Source organism: Haliotis asinina, chromosome 10 (assembly GCF_037392515.1).
Source record: "Haliotis asinina isolate JCU_RB_2024 chromosome 10, JCU_Hal_asi_v2, whole genome shotgun sequence".
Classification (NCBI taxonomy): domain Eukaryota; kingdom Metazoa; phylum Mollusca; class Gastropoda; order Lepetellida; family Haliotidae; genus Haliotis; species Haliotis asinina.
This window is the reverse complement of record NC_090289.1, coordinates 50,494,627-50,511,092: the sequence shown is the minus strand read 5'-3', so window position 1 is coordinate 50,511,092 and position 16,466 is coordinate 50,494,627. Positions and strand designations below refer to the sequence as shown.

Genomic DNA, 16,466 nt, shown 5'->3' with positions numbered 1-16,466 from the left:
CTTTGGGATTATTCTGACTCGATATCTGGACATTGCATCTGATTCTGGTGACAGATTTTCCGATAATGTAGTACTTCACACAGGACATCGATGATCCCTGGTCAAGCTCTCCACAGCTGGGGATCATACAATATGGGCAGTGGTTCAGTGTACAAGCTCTCCACAGCTGGGGATCATACAATATGGGCAATGGTTCAGTGGACAAGCTCTCCACAGCTGGGGATCATACAATATGGGCAGTGGTTCAGTGGACAAGCTCTCCACAGCTGGGGATCATACAATATGGGCAGTGGTTCAGTGTACAAGCTCTCCACAGCTGGGGATCATACAATATGGGCAATGGTTCAGTGAACAAGCTCTCCACAGCTGGGGATCATACAATATGGCAGTGGTTCAGTGTACAAGCTCTCCACAGCTGGGGATCATACAATATGGACAGTGGTTCAGTGTACAAGCTCTCCACAGCTGGGGATCATACAATATGGGCAGTGGTTCAGTGTACAAGCTCTCCACAGCTGGGGATCATACAATATGGACAGTGGTTCAGTGTACAAGCTCTCCACAGCTGGGGATCATACAATATGGGCAATGGTTCAGTGTACAAGCTCTCCACAGCTGGGGATCATACAATATGGGCAATGGTTCAGTGTACAAGCTCTCCACAGCTGGGGATCATACAATATGGACAGTGGTTAAGTGTACAAGCTCTCCACAGCTGGGGATCATACAATATGGGCAGTGGTTCAGTGTACAAGCTCTCCACAGCTGGGGATCATACAATATGGGCAGTGGTTCAGTGTACAAGCTCTCCACAGCTGGGGATCATACAATATGGGCAACGGTTCAGTGTACAAGCTCTCCACAGCTGAGGATCATACAATATGGACAGTGGTTCAGTGTACAAGCTCTCCACAGCTGGGGATCATACAATATGGACAGTGGTTAAGTGTACAAGCTCTCCACAGCTGGGGATCATACAATATGGGCAGTGGTTCAGTGTACAAGCTCTCCACAGCTGGGGATCATACAATATGGGCAGTGGTTCAGTGTACAAGCTCTCCACAGCTGGGGATCATACAATATGGGCAGTGGTTCAGTGTACAAGCTCTCCACAGCTGGGGATCATACAATATGGGCAGTGGTTCAGTGTACAAGCTCTCCACAGCTGGGGATCATACAACATGGGCAATGGTTCAGTGTACAAGCTCTCCACAGCTGGGGATCATACAACATGGGCAATGGTTCAGTGTACAAGCTCTCCACAGCTGGGGATCATACAATATGGACAGTGGTTAAGTGTACAAGCTCTCCACAGCTGGGGATCATACAATATGGGCAATGGTTCAGTGTACAAGCTCTCCACAGCTGGGGATCATACAATATGGGCAGTGGTTCAGTGTACAAGCTCTCCACAGCTGGGGATCATACAATATGGGCAGTGATTCAGTGTACAAGCTCTCCACAGCTGGGGATCATACAATATGGGCAGTGGTTCAGTGTACAAGCTCTCCACAGCTGGGGATCATACAATATGGGCAGTGGTTCAGTGTACAAGCTCTCCACAGCTGGGGATCATACAATATGGGCAGTGGTTCAGTGTACAAGCTCTCCACAGCTGGGGATCATACAATATAGGCAGTGGTTCAGTGTACAAGATCTCCACAGCTGGGGATCATACAATATGGGCAATGGTTCAGTGTACAAGCTCCCCACAGCTGGGGATCATACAATATGGACAGTGGTTCAGTGTACAAGCTCTCCACAGCTGGGGATCATACAATATGGGCAATGGTTCAGTGTACAAGCTCTCCACAGCTGGGGATCATACAACATGGGCAGTGGTTCAGTGTACAAGCTCTCCACAGCTGGGCTCATACAATATGGGCAGTGGTTCAGTGTACAAGCTCTCCACAGCTGGGGATCATACAATATGGGCAGTGGTTCAGTGTACAAGCTCTCCACAGCTGGGGATCATACAATATGGGCAGTGGTTCAGTGTACAAGCTCTCCACAGCTGGGGATCATACAATATGGGCAGTGATTCAGTGTACAAGCTCTCCACAGTTGGGGATCATACAATATGGGCAGTGGTTCAGTGTACAAGCTCTCCACAGCTGGGGATCATACAATATGGGCAGTGGTTCAGTGTACAAGCTCTCCACAGCTGGGGATCATACAATATGGGCAGTGGTTCAGTGTACAAGCTCTCCACAGCTGGGGATCATACAATATGGGCAGTGGTTCAGTGTACAAGCTCTCCACAGTTGGGGATCATACAATATGGGCAATGGTTCAGTGTACAAGCTCCCCACAGCTGGGGATCATACAATATGGACAGTGGTTCAGTGTACAAGCTCTCCACAGCTGGGGATCATACAATATGGGCAATGGTTCAGTGTACAAGCTCTCCACAGCTGGGGATCATACAATATGGGCAATGGTTCAGTGTACAAGCTCTCCACAGCTGGGGATCATACAATATGGGCAGTGGTTCAGTGTACAAGCTCTCCACAGCTGGGGATCATACAATATGGGCAGTGGTTCAGTGTACAAGCTCTCCACAGCTGGGGATCATACAATATGGACAGTGGTTCAATGTACAAGCTCTCCACAGCTGGGGATCATACAATATGGGCAGTGGTTCAGTGTACAAGCTCTCCACAGCTGGGGATCATACAATATGGGCAGTGGTTCAGTGTACAAGCTCTCCACAGCTGGGGATCATACAATATGGGCAGTGGTTCAGTGTACAAGCTCTCCACAGCTGGGGATCATACAACATGGACAGTGGTTCAGTGTACAAGCTCTCCACAGCTGGGGATCATACAACATGGGCAGTGGTTCAGTGTACAAGCTCTCCACAGCTGGGGATCATACAATATCGGCAATGGTTCAGTGTACAAGCTCTCCACAGCTGGGGATCATACAATATGGACAGTGGTTCAATGTACAAGCTCTCCACAGCTGGGGATCATACAAAATGGACAGTGGTTCAGTGTACAAGCTCTCCACAGCTGGGGATCATACAATATGGACAGTGGTTCAGTGTACAAGCTCTCCACAGCTGGGGATCATACAATGTGGGCAGTGGTTCAGTGTACAAGCTCTCCACAGCTGGGGATCATACAATATGGGCAGTGGTTCAGTGTACAAGCTCTCCACAGCTGGGGATCATACAATATGGACAGTGGTTCAGTGTACAAGCTCTCCACAGCTGGGGATCATACAATATGGACAGTGGTTCAGTGTACAAGCTCTCCACAGCTGGGGATCATACAATATGGGCAGTGGTTCAGTGTACAAGCTCTCCACAGCTGGGGATCATACAACATGGGCAGTGGTTCAGTGTACAAGCTCTCCACAGCTGGGGATCATACAATATGGACAGTGGTTCAGTGTACAAGCTCTCCACAGCTGGGGATCATACAATATGGGCAATGGTTCAGTGTACAAGCTCTCCACAGCTGGGGATCATACAATATGGGAAGTGGTTCAGTGTACAAGCTCTCCACAGCTGGGGATCATACAATATGGGCAGTGGTTCAGTGTACAAGCTCTCCACAGCTGGGGATCATACAATATGGGCAGTGGTTCAGTGTACAAGCTCTCCACAGCTGGGGATCATACAATATGGGCAGTGGTTCAGTGTACAAGCTCTCCACAGCTGGGGATCATACAATATGGGCAGTGGTTCAGTGTACAAGCTCTCCACAGCTGGGGATCATACAATGTGGGCAGTGGTTCAGTGTACAAGCTCTCCACAGCTGGGGATCATACAATATGGGCAGTGGTTCAGTGTACAAGCTCTCCACAGCTGGGGATCATACAATATGGGCAGTGGTTCAGTGTACAAGCTCTCCACAGCTGGGGATCATACAATATGGGCAGTGGTTCAGTGTACAAGCTCTCCACAGCTGGGGATCATACAATATGGGCAGTGGTTCAGTGTACAAGCTCTCCACAGCTGGGGATCATACAATATGGACAGTGGTTCAGTGTACAAGCTCTCCACAGCTGGGGATCATACAATATGGGCAGTGGTTCAGTGTACAAGCTCTCCACAGCTGGGGATCATACAATATGGGCAGTGGTTCAAAGTACCAGCTCTCCACAGCTGGGGATCATACAATATGGGCAATGGTTCAGTGTACAAGCTCTCCACAGCTGGGGATCATACAATATGGGCAGTGGTTCAGTGTACAAGCTCTCCACAGCTGGGGATCATACAATATGGGCAGTGGTTCAGTGTACAAGCTCTCCACATCATACAATATGGGCAGTGGTTCAGTGTACAAGCTCTCCACAGCTGGGGATCATACAATATGGGCAATGGTTCAGTGTACAAGCTCTCCACAGCTGGGGATCATACAATATGGGCAGTGGTTCAGTGTACAAGCTCTCCACAGCTGGGGATCATACAATATGGGCAGTGGTTCAGTGTACAAGCTCTCCACAGCTGGGGATCATACAATATGGGCAGTGGTTCAGTGTACAAGCTCTCCACAGCTGGGGATCATACAATATGGGCAGTGGTTCAGTGTACAAGCTCTCCACAGCTGGGGATCATACAATATGGGCAGTGGTTCAGTGTACAAGCTCTCCACAGCTGGGGATCATACAATATGGGCAGTGGTTCAGTGTACAAGCTCTCCACAGCTGGGGATCATACAATGTGGGCAGTGGTTCAGTGTACAAGCTCTCCACAGCTGGGGATCATACAATATGGGCAATGGTTCAGTGTACAAGCTCTCCACAGCTGGGGATCATACAATATGGGCAGTGGTTCAGTGTACAAGCTCTCCACAGCTGGGGATCATACAATATGGACAGTGGTTCAGTGTACAAGCTCTCCACAGCTGGGGATCATACAATATGGGCAGTGGTTCAGTGTACAAGCTCTCCACAGCTGGGGATCATACAATATGGGCAGTGGTTCAGTGTACAAGCTCTCCACAGCTGGGGATCATACAATATGGGCAGTGGTTCAGTGTACAAGCTCTCCACAGCTGGGGATCATACAATATGGGCAATGGTTCAGTGTACAAGCTCTCCACAGCTGGGGATCATACAATATGGGCAGTGGTTCAGTGTACAAGCTCTCCACAGCTGGGGATCATACAATATGGGCAGTGGTTCAGTGTACAAGCTCTCCACAGCTGGGGATCATACAATATGGGCAGTGGTTCAGTGTACAAGCTCTCCACAGCTGGGGATCATACAATATGGGCAGTGGTTCAGTGTACAAGCTCTCCACAGCTGGGGATCATACAATATGGACAGTGGTTCAGTGTACAAGCTCTCCACAGCTGGGGATCATACAATATGGGCAGTGGTTCAAAGTACCAGCTCTCCACAGCTGGGGATCATACAATATGGGCAATGGTTCAGTGTACAAGCTCTCCACAGCTGGGGATCATACAATATGGGCAGTGGTTCAGTGTACAAGCTCTCCACAGCTGGGGATCATACAATATGGGCAGTGGTTCAGTGTACAAGCTCTCCACATCATACAATGTGGGCAGTGGTTCAGTGTACAAGCTCTCCACAGCTGGGGATCATACAATATGGGCAGTGGTTCAGTGTACAAGCTCTCCACAGCTGGGGATCATACAATATGGGCAGTGGTTCAGTGTACAAGCTCTCCACAGCTGGGGATCATACAATATGGGCAGTGGTTCAGTGTACAAGCTCTCCACAGCTGGGGATCATACAATATGGGCAGTGGTTCAGTGTACAAGCTCTCCACAGCTGGGGATCATACAATATGGGCAATGGTTCAGTGTACAAGCTCTCCACAGCTGGGGATCATACAATATGGGCAATGGTTCAGTGTACAAGCTCTCCACAGCTGGGGATCATACAATATGGGCAGTGGTTCAGTGTACAAGCTCTCCACAGCTGGGGATCATACAATATGGGCAGTGGTTCAGTGTACAAGCTCTCCACAGCTGGGGATCATACAATGTGGGCAATGGTTCAGTGTACAAGCTCTCCACAGCTGGGGATCATACAATATGGGCAATGGTTCAGTGTACAAGCTCTCCACAGCTGGGGATCATACAATATGGACAGTGGTTCAGTGTACAAGCTCTCCACAGCTGGGGATCATACAATATGGGCAGTGGTTCAGTGTACAAGCTCTCCACAGCTGGGGATCATACAATATGGGCAGTGGTTCAGTGTACAAGCTCTCCACAGCTGGGGATCATACAATATGGGCAATGGTTCAGTGTACAAGCTCTCCACAGCTGGGGATCATACAATATGGACAGTGGTTCAGTGTACAAGCTCTCCACAGCTGGGGATCATACAATTTGGACAGTGGTTCAGTGTACAAGCTCTCCACAGCTGGGGATCATACAATATGGGCAGTGGTTCAGTGTACAAGCTCTCCACAGCTGGGGATCATACAATATGGGCAGTGGTTCAGTGTACAAGCTCTCCACAGCTGGGGATCATACAATATGGGCAATGGTTCAGTGTACAAGCTCTCCACAGCTGGGGATCATACAATATGGGCAGTGGTTCAGTGTACAAGCTCTCCACAGCTGGGGATCATACAATATGGACAGTGGTTCAGTGTACAAGCTCTCCACAGCTGGGGATCATACAATATGGGCAGTGGTTCAGTGTACAAGCTCTCCACAGCTGGGGATCATACAATATGGGCAGTGGTTCAGTGTACAAGCTCTCCACAGCTGGGGATCATACAACATGGACAGTGGTTCAGTGTACAAGCTCTCCACAGCTGGGGATCATACAACATGGGCAGTGGTTCAGTGTACAAGCTCTCCACAGCTGGGGATCATACAATATGGGCAGTGGTTCAGTGTACAAGCTCTCCACAGCTGGGGATCATACAAAATGGACAGTGGTTCAGTGTACAAGCTCTCCACAGCTGGGGATCATACAATATGGGCAGTGGTTCAGTGTACAAGCTCTCCACAGCTGGGGATCATACAATATGGGCAGTGGTTCAGTGTACAAGCTCTCCACAGCTGGGGATCATACAACATGGACAGTGGTTCAGTGTACAAGCTCTCCACAGCTGGGGATCATACAACATGGGCAGTGGTTCAGTGTACAAGCTCTCCACAGCTGGGGATCATACAATATGGACAGTGGTTCAATGTACAAGCTCTCCACAGCTGGGGATCATACAAAATGGACAGTGGTTCAGTGTACAAGCTCTCCACAGCTGGGGATCATACAATATGGACAGTGGTTCAGTGTACAAGCTCTCCACAGCTGGGGATCATACAATATGGGCAGTGGTTCAGTGTACAAGCTCTCCACAGCTGGGGATCATACAATATGGGCAGTGGTTCAGTGTACAAGCTCTCCACAGCTGGGGATCATACAATATGGACAGTGGTTCAGTGTACAAGCTCTCCACAGCTGGGGATCATACAATATGGACAGTGGTTCAGTGTACAAGCTCTCCACAGCTGGGGATCATACAATATGGACAGTGGTTCAATGTACAAGCTCTCCACAGCTGGGGATCATACAACATGGGCAGTGGTTCAGTGTACAAGCTCTCCACAGCTGGGGATCATACAACATGGACAGTGGTTCAGTGTACAAGCTCTCCACAGCTGGGGATCATACAATATGGGCAATGGTTCAGTGTACAAGCTCTCCACAGCTGGGGATCATACAATATGGGCAGTGGTTCAGTGTACAAGCTCTCCACAGCTGGGGATCATACAATATGGGCAGTGGTTCAGTGTACAAGCTCTCCACAGCTGGGGATCATACAATATGGGCAGTGGTTCACTGTACAAGCTCTCCACAGCTGGGGATCATACAATATGGGCAGTGGTTCAGTGTACAAGCTCTCCACAGCTGGGGATCATACAATATGGGCAGTGGTTCAGTGTACAAGCTCTCCACAGCTGGGGATCATACAATGTGGGCAGTGGTTCAGTGTACAAGCTCTCCACAGCTGGGGATCATACAATATGGGCAGTGGTTCAGTGTACAAGCTCTCCACAGCTGGGGATCATACAATATGGGCAGTGGTTCAGTGTACAAGCTCTCCACAGCTGGGGATCATACAATATGGGCAGTGGTTCAGTGTACAAGCTCTCCACATCATACAATATGGGCAGTGGTTCAGTGTACAAGCTCTCCACAGCTGGGGATCATACAATATGGGCAATGGTTCAGTGTACAAGCTCTCCACAGCTGGGGATCATACAATATGGGCAGTGGTTCAGTGTACAAGCTCTCCACAGCTGGGGATCATACAATATGGGCAGTGGTTCAGTGTACAAGCTCTCCACAGCTGGGGATCATACAATATGGGCAGTGGTTCAGTGTACAAGCTCTCCACAGCTGGGGATCATACAATATGGGCAGTGGTTCAGTGTACAAGCTCTCCACAGCTGGGGATCATACAATATGGGCAGTGGTTCAGTGTACAAGCTCTCCACAGCTGGGGATCATACAATATGGGCAGTGGTTCAGTGTACAAGCTCTCCACAGCTGGGGATCATACAATATGGGCAGTGGTTCAGTGTACAAGCTCTCCACAGCTGGGGATCATACAATATGGGCAATGGTTCAGTGTACAAGCTCTCCACAGCTGGGGATCATACAATATGGGCAGTGGTTCAGTGTACAAGCTCTCCACAGCTGGGGATCATACAATATGGACAGTGGTTCAGTGTACAAGCTCTCCACAGCTGGGGATCATACAATATGGGCAGTGGTTCAGTGTACAAGCTCTCCACAGCTGGGGATCATACAATATGGGCAGTGGTTCAGTGTACAAGCTATCCACAGCTGGGGATCATACAATATGGACAGTGGTTCAGTGTACAAGCTCTCCACAGCTGGGGATCATACAATATGGGCAATGGTTCAGTGTACAAGCTCTCCACAGCTGGGGATCATACAACATGGGCAGTGGTTCAGTGTACAAGCTCTCCACAGCTGGGCTCATACAATATGGGCAGTGGTTCAGTGTACAAGCTCTCCACAGCTGGGGATCATACAATATGGGCAGTGGTTCAGTGTACAAGCTCTCCACAGCTGGGGATCATACAATATGGGCAGTGGTTCAGTGTACAAGCTCTCCACAGCTGGGGATCATACAATATGGGCAGTGATTCAGTGTACAAGCTCTCCACAGTTGGGGATCATACAATATGGGCAGTGGTTCAGTGTACAAGCTCTCCACAGCTGGGGATCATACAATATGGGCAGTGGTTCAGTGTACAAGCTCTCCACAGCTGGGGATCATACAATATGGGCAGTGGTTCAGTGTACAAGCTCTCCACAGCTGGGGATCATACAATATGGGCAGTGGTTCAGTGTACAAGCTCTCCACAGTTGGGGATCATACAATATGGGCAATGGTTCAGTGTACAAGCTCCCCACAGCTGGGGATCATACAATATGGACAGTGGTTCAGTGTACAAGCTCTCCACAGCTGGGGATCATACAATATGGGCAATGGTTCAGTGTACAAGCTCTCCACAGCTGGGGATCATACAATATGGGCAATGGTTCAGTGTACAAGCTCTCCACAGCTGGGGATCATACAATATGGGCAGTGGTTCAGTGTACAAGCTCTCCACAGCTGGGGATCATACAATATGGGCAGTGGTTCAGTGTACAAGCTCTCCACAGCTGGGGATCATACAATATGGACAGTGGTTCAATGTACAAGCTCTCCACAGCTGGGGATCATACAATATGGGCAGTGGTTCAGTGTACAAGCTCTCCACAGCTGGGGATCATACAATATGGGCAGTGGTTCAGTGTACAAGCTCTCCACAGCTGGGGATCATACAATATGGGCAGTGGTTCAGTGTACAAGCTCTCCACAGCTGGGGATCATACAACATGGACAGTGGTTCAGTGTACAAGCTCTCCACAGCTGGGGATCATACAACATGGGCAGTGGTTCAGTGTACAAGCTCTCCACAGCTGGGGATCATACAATATGGGCAATGGTTCAGTGTACAAGCTCTCCACAGCTGGGGATCATACAATATGGACAGTGGTTCAATGTACAAGCTCTCCACAGCTGGGGATCATACAAAATGGACAGTGGTTCAGTGTACAAGCTCTCCACAGCTGGGGATCATACAATATGGACAGTGGTTCAGTGTACAAGCTCTCCACAGCTGGGGATCATACAATATGGGCAGTGGTTCAGTGTACAAGCTCTCCACAGCTGGGGATCATACAATATGGGCAGTGGTTCAGTGTACAAGCTCTCCACAGCTGGGGATCATACAATATGGACAGTGGTTCAGTGTACAAGCTCTCCACAGCTGGGGATCATACAACATGGACAGTGGTTCAGTGTACAAGCTCTCCACAGCTGGGGATCATACAATATGGGCAGTGGTTCAGTGTACAAGCTCTCCACAGCTGGGGATCATACAACATGGGCAGTGGTTCAGTGTACAAGCTCTCCACAGCTGGGGATCATACAATATGGACAGTGGTTCAGTGTACAAGCTCTCCACAGCTGGGGATCATACAATATGGGCAATGGTTCAGTGTACAAGCTCTCCACAGCTGGGGATCATACAATATGGGCAGTGGTTCAGTGTACAAGCTCTCCACAGCTGGGGATCATACAATATGGGCAGTGGTTCAGTGTACAAGCTCTCCACAGCTGGGGATCATACAATATGGGCAGTGGTTCACTGTACAAGCTCTCCACAGCTGGGGATCATACAATATGGGCAGTGGTTCAGTGTACAAGCTCTCCACAGCTGGGGATCATACAATATGGGCAGTGGTTCAGTGTACAAGCTCTCCACAGCTGGGGATCATACAATGTGGGCAGTGGTTCAGTGTACAAGCTCTCCACAGCTGGGGATCATACAATATGGGCAGTGGTTCAGTGTACAAGCTCTCCACAGCTGGGGATCATACAATATGGGCAGTGGTTCAGTGTACAAGCTCTCCACAGCTGGGGATCATACAATATGGGCAGTGGTTCAGTGTACAAGCTCTCCACAGCTGGGGATCATACAATATGGGCAGTGGTTCAGTGTACAAGCTCTCCACAGCTGGGGATCATACAATATGGACAGTGGTTCAGTGTACAAGCTCTCCACAGCTGGGGATCATACAATATGGGCAGTGGTTCAGTGTACAAGCTCTCCACAGCTGGGGATCATACAATATGGGCAGTGGTTCAAAGTACCAGCTCTCCACAGCTGGGGATCATACAATATGGGCAATGGTTCAGTGTACAAGCTCTCCACAGCTGGGGATCATACAATATGGGCAGTGGTTCAGTGTACAAGCTCTCCACAGCTGGGGATCATACAATATGGGCAGTGGTTCAGTGTACAAGCTCTCCACATCATACAATATGGGCAGTGGTTCAGTGTACAAGCTCTCCACAGCTGGGGATCATACAATATGGGCAATGGTTCAGTGTACAAGCTCTCCACAGCTGGGGATCATACAATATGGGCAGTGGTTCAGTGTACAAGCTCTCCACAGCTGGGGATCATACAATATGGGCAGTGGTTCAGTGTACAAGCTCTCCACAGCTGGGGATCATACAATATGGGCAGTGGTTCAGTGTACAAGCTCTCCACAGCTGGGGATCATACAATATGGGCAGTGGTTCAGTGTACAAGCTCTCCACAGCTGGGGATCATACAATATGGGCAGTGGTTCAGTGTACAAGCTCTCCACAGCTGGGGATCATACAATATGGGCAGTGGTTCAGTGTACAAGCTCTCCACAGCTGGGGATCATACAATATGGGCAGTGGTTCAGTGTACAAGCTCTCCACAGCTGGGGATCATACAATATGGGCAATGGTTCAGTGTACAAGCTCTCCACAGCTGGGGATCATACAATATGGGCAGTGGTTCAGTGTACAAGCTCTCCACAGCTGGGGATCATACAATATGGACAGTGGTTCAGTGTACAAGCTCTCCACAGCTGGGGATCATACAATATGGGCAGTGGTTCAGTGTACAAGCTCTCCACAGCTGGGGATCATACAATATGGGCAGTGGTTCAATGTACAAGCTCTCCACAGCTGGGGATCATACAATATGGGCAGTGGTTCAGTGTACAAGCTCTCCACAGCTGGGGATCATACAATATGGGCAATGGTTCAGTGTACAAGCTCTCCACAGCTGGGGATCATACAATATGGGCAGTGGTTCAGTGTACAAGCTCTCCACAGCTGGGGATCATACAATATGGGCAGTGGTTCAGTGTACAAGCTCTCCACAGCTGGGGATCATACAATATGGGCAATGGTTCAGTGTACAAGCTCTCCACAGCTGGGGATCATACAATATGGGCAGTGGTTCAGTGTACAAGCTCTCCACAGCTGGGGATCATACAATATGGACAGTGGTTCAGTGTACAAGCTCTCCACAGCTGGGGATCATACAATATGGGCAGTGGTTCAGTGTACAAGCTCTCCACAGCTGGGGATCATACAATATGGGCAGTGGTTCAAAGTACCAGCTCTCCACAGCTGGGGATCATACAATATGGGCAATGGTTCAGTGTACAAGCTCTCCACAGCTGGGGATCATACAATATGGGCAGTGGTTCAGTGTACAAGCTCTCCACAGCTGGGGATCATACAATATGGGCAGTGGTTCAGTGTACAAGCTCTCCACATCATACAATGTGGGCAGTGGTTCAGTGTACAAGCTCTCCACAGCTGGGGATCATACAATATGGGCAGTGGTTCAGTGTACAAGCTCTCCACAGCTGGGGATCATACAATATGGGCAGTGGTTCAGTGTACAAGCTCTCCACAGCTGGGGATCATACAATATGGGCAGTGGTTCAGTGTACAAGCTATCCACAGCTGGGGATCATACAATATGGGCAGTGGTTCAGTGTACAAGCTCTCCACAGCTGGGGATCATACAATATGGGCAATGGTTCAGTGTACAAGCTCTCCACAGCTGGGGATCATACAATATGGGCAATGGTTCAGTGTACAAGCTCTCCACAGCTGGGGATCATACAATATGGGCAGTGGTTCAGTGTACAAGCTCTCCACAGCTGGGGATCATACAATATGGGCAGTGGTTCAGTGTACAAGCTCTCCACAGCTGGGGATCATACAATGTGGGCAATGGTTCAGTGTACAAGCTCTCCACAGCTGGGGATCATACAATATGGGCAATGGTTCAGTGTACAAGCTCTCCACAGCTGGGGATCATACAATATGGACAGTGGTTCAGTGTACAAGCTCTCCACAGCTGGGGATCATACAATATGGGCAGTGGTTCAGTGTACAAGCTCTCCACAGCTGGGGATCATACAATATGGGCAGTGGTTCAGTGTACAAGCTCTCCACAGCTGGGGATCATACAATATGGGCAGTGGTTCAGTGTACAAGCTCTCCACAGCTGGGGATCATACAATATGGGCAGTGGTTCAGTGTACAAGCTATCCACAGCTGGGGATCATACAATATGGGCAGTGGTTCAGTGTACAAGCTCTCCACAGCTGGGGATCATACAATATGGGCAGTGGTTCAGTGTACAAGCTCTCCACAGCTGGGGATCATACAATATGGGCAGTGGTTCAGTGTACAAGCTCTCCACAGCTGGGGATCATACAATATGGGCAATGGTTCAGTGTACAAGCTCTCCACAGCTGGGGATCATACAATTTGGACAGTGGTTCAGTGTACAAGCTCTCCACAGCTGGGGATCATACAATATGGGCAGTGGTTCAGTGTACAAGCTCTCCACAGCTGGGGATCATACAATATGGGCAGTGGTTCAGTGTACAAGCTCTCCACAGCTGGGGATCATACAATATGGGCAGTGGTTCAGTGTACAAGCTCTCCACAGCTGGGGATCATACAATATGGGCAGTGGTTCAGTGTACAAGCTCTCCACAGCTGGGGATCATACAATATGGACAGTGGTTCAGTGTACAAGCTCTCCACAGCTGGGGATCATACAATATGGGCAGTGGTTCAGTGTACAAGCTCTCCACAGCTGGGGATCATACAATATGGGCAGTGGTTCAAAGTACCAGCTCTCCACAGCTGGGGATCATACAATATGGGCAATGGTTCAGTGTACAAGCTCTCCACAGCTGGGGATCATACAATATGGGCAGTGGTTCAGTGTACAAGCTCTCCACAGCTGGGGATCATACAATATGGGCAATGGTTCAGTGTACGCTGGTTGTGAGCAAGGGAAAGAAAGTCAGAGTAGCTGGTGCATGTACGTTACCACCAGATGTTGTAGGGTCTTATTTACGACAGCCATGGTCCAAATATTTCCAAAATTTATGTTGCCAAGCCATGTGCGACGTAATGGTAACTATTTCATTTGTATTCTTAATCCTTATCACTACCACACTGTGCATTGTTTTGTCAGCCGTTCCTCTTTGTCACTTCCTTAATTACTGCATATGAATAATATGGCCTTTATTGGTAACAACCCCTTGGCTGTATCTGTCACCGATGCGATCTATATTGAAAGATTGAGAGTCCTGTATTCAGACTACCTGTGTTGATGCGACCGCGAGCAGGATGATGCTGCTCGCAGGAAACGCCCTAGGGTTGAGTTTCAACTCCGCCCATGTCATTCATGTATACTTGTTCGATATGTCTCGTGTAACCAACTAAAGAAGTTTGAATTCAGCTATGCCTTCGCCTTCGTCAAAATATTGCATGTATAGTTCTGAGTATTATACCCCATGCGTTGACACAGGCATCTGGGCAGGTTTTGTCTAAAATTAACCACTGTCAGGCTCAGCGTCATAGTTGATAAGCTTGACTGCGATATGGTGTCTTATGCTGCTAGGCACAGTGGCCACGATCAACCAGAAAGTCTGTTCTACCATGACTTCAGTAAATACTGGATTGTGATTGGCTAATCAAAGTCATCCAGAGGTATATAATCACGTCACATACCTCTGATTTTCAAACACATCATGTACTTGTTTAAAATCTGAATAACACGGTTCTGGTAGAATGGAGATAAACGTATTGTGTTGGAAAATCAGCGGTATATAACGAAATTGTAATAGCTCTAAATTTTGTATTTAAATCAAATTTAGAGCTATTATAAATTCGTTATATACCTCTGATTTCCCGACACAGTATGTTTATCTCCTAATTCTATAATGCGAGTACGGCGTTAAATGGCAAACAAACTCATATGCACACACAGAGAAATTGTACTTTACTAAGAAAGTGTAATCCCACGTATAGTATATGTTAAACACACACTGCATGTTTCCATTAAAACACGACTATGTTTGAACGTGACGCTTCTCACTTATAGATCCCTACAGGAAGTCAATAGCTATGGCTTAAAGACATTTTCATAAAATGTGAAGGCTTTGTCATCCTTCTACGTATCCTACATCAGTTGCGCATTGTCATTTCTTTCACACGCAGTCCTAAGCACAATACGCACCTCGTATGTTCCTCATTCCGGGTTCGAATGTATACAGACCGCAGTCATATAGCTGGAATGTTGCCGAGTGCTACTGCAGCTTCACCACCACAAAGAAACCATGTTATCCGTGTAATGCATCGAACTCGGTTCAATAGAGCATGGAAGGGTACCATCCACTCACCTAACATGTGTATTTAAGTGTACCATGCTCTTCACTCGAACTGTTCCAATCTAGGATAGTGAGTGATGGTGTTAAATCGCTTATAGCAACAATCAAGGAACATCACGTCGGGTACACAAGAAATGGGCTTCACACGCTGAACCCGTGACTGGCGTGACGAGCGAACGCTTTAACCACTAGGCTATCCCACCACGCTTTTACAGACAAAACTCTTGGGACGTTTCTTGCTAGTGAAGAAAGTGCACTGACTTTGGTTGTATACGTACGTAAACACTGGTTTGTTTACACAGTGTATGTCTAGTTGTAGTTCATCTGACATGGAATCGAGTGGTTCTTGACTTCATTTGAGTGGTATATTTTAGGACGATTTTGCTGCGTTACAACGTGATCAAGTTTAATCGAACACTGATTTACCGATACTGCAAATAAAAAATAATCCACTTCGACCTAAATGGGCATTCAGTGGGATGGGAAAGAGGACATACAGAATAGCACGTTTCGTCGTACATTCGGGCAAAATTTATTAACTTAATAAATCATTCCTTTATATTTTACCTTTAGATCAGACCAGTTTCATTTCATGTTTACGGACATTTTTGACAGTTGCAATTTTAAATATATGGTTCTTCTGGGAGACCTGATGGGGAGTGCCCATTACATGTCATAGGGTGCCTCCGCTCAGGTAATCAATCCCCAATTAATCCCTGTAGATCATTTGTGATGCAGTTCAATGCAGTTCTCATGAGAGTAAACCATTACATAGCGATAAATGAAAAAAAAGTTTCATTTCTATCTCCGACAGTACTTCTATGCTTGACTTCATGCAGGCCAGATGACTCTTTTGTCTGGGGAGGATGCTGATGCACAAGCTACCTGTTGCTGGGAACATCTGGTGC

General features: G+C 48.1%; 1 protein-coding gene across 2 annotated transcripts in view; it reads left to right on the top strand.

Annotated features, from left to right (window-relative positions):
- LOC137297863 (cysteine sulfinic acid decarboxylase-like) overlaps positions 1-16,466 on the top strand; it is a 34,103-nt gene that overhangs the window by 7,637 nt on the left and 10,000 nt on the right. The gene's annotated exons all lie outside the window — the stretch shown is intronic.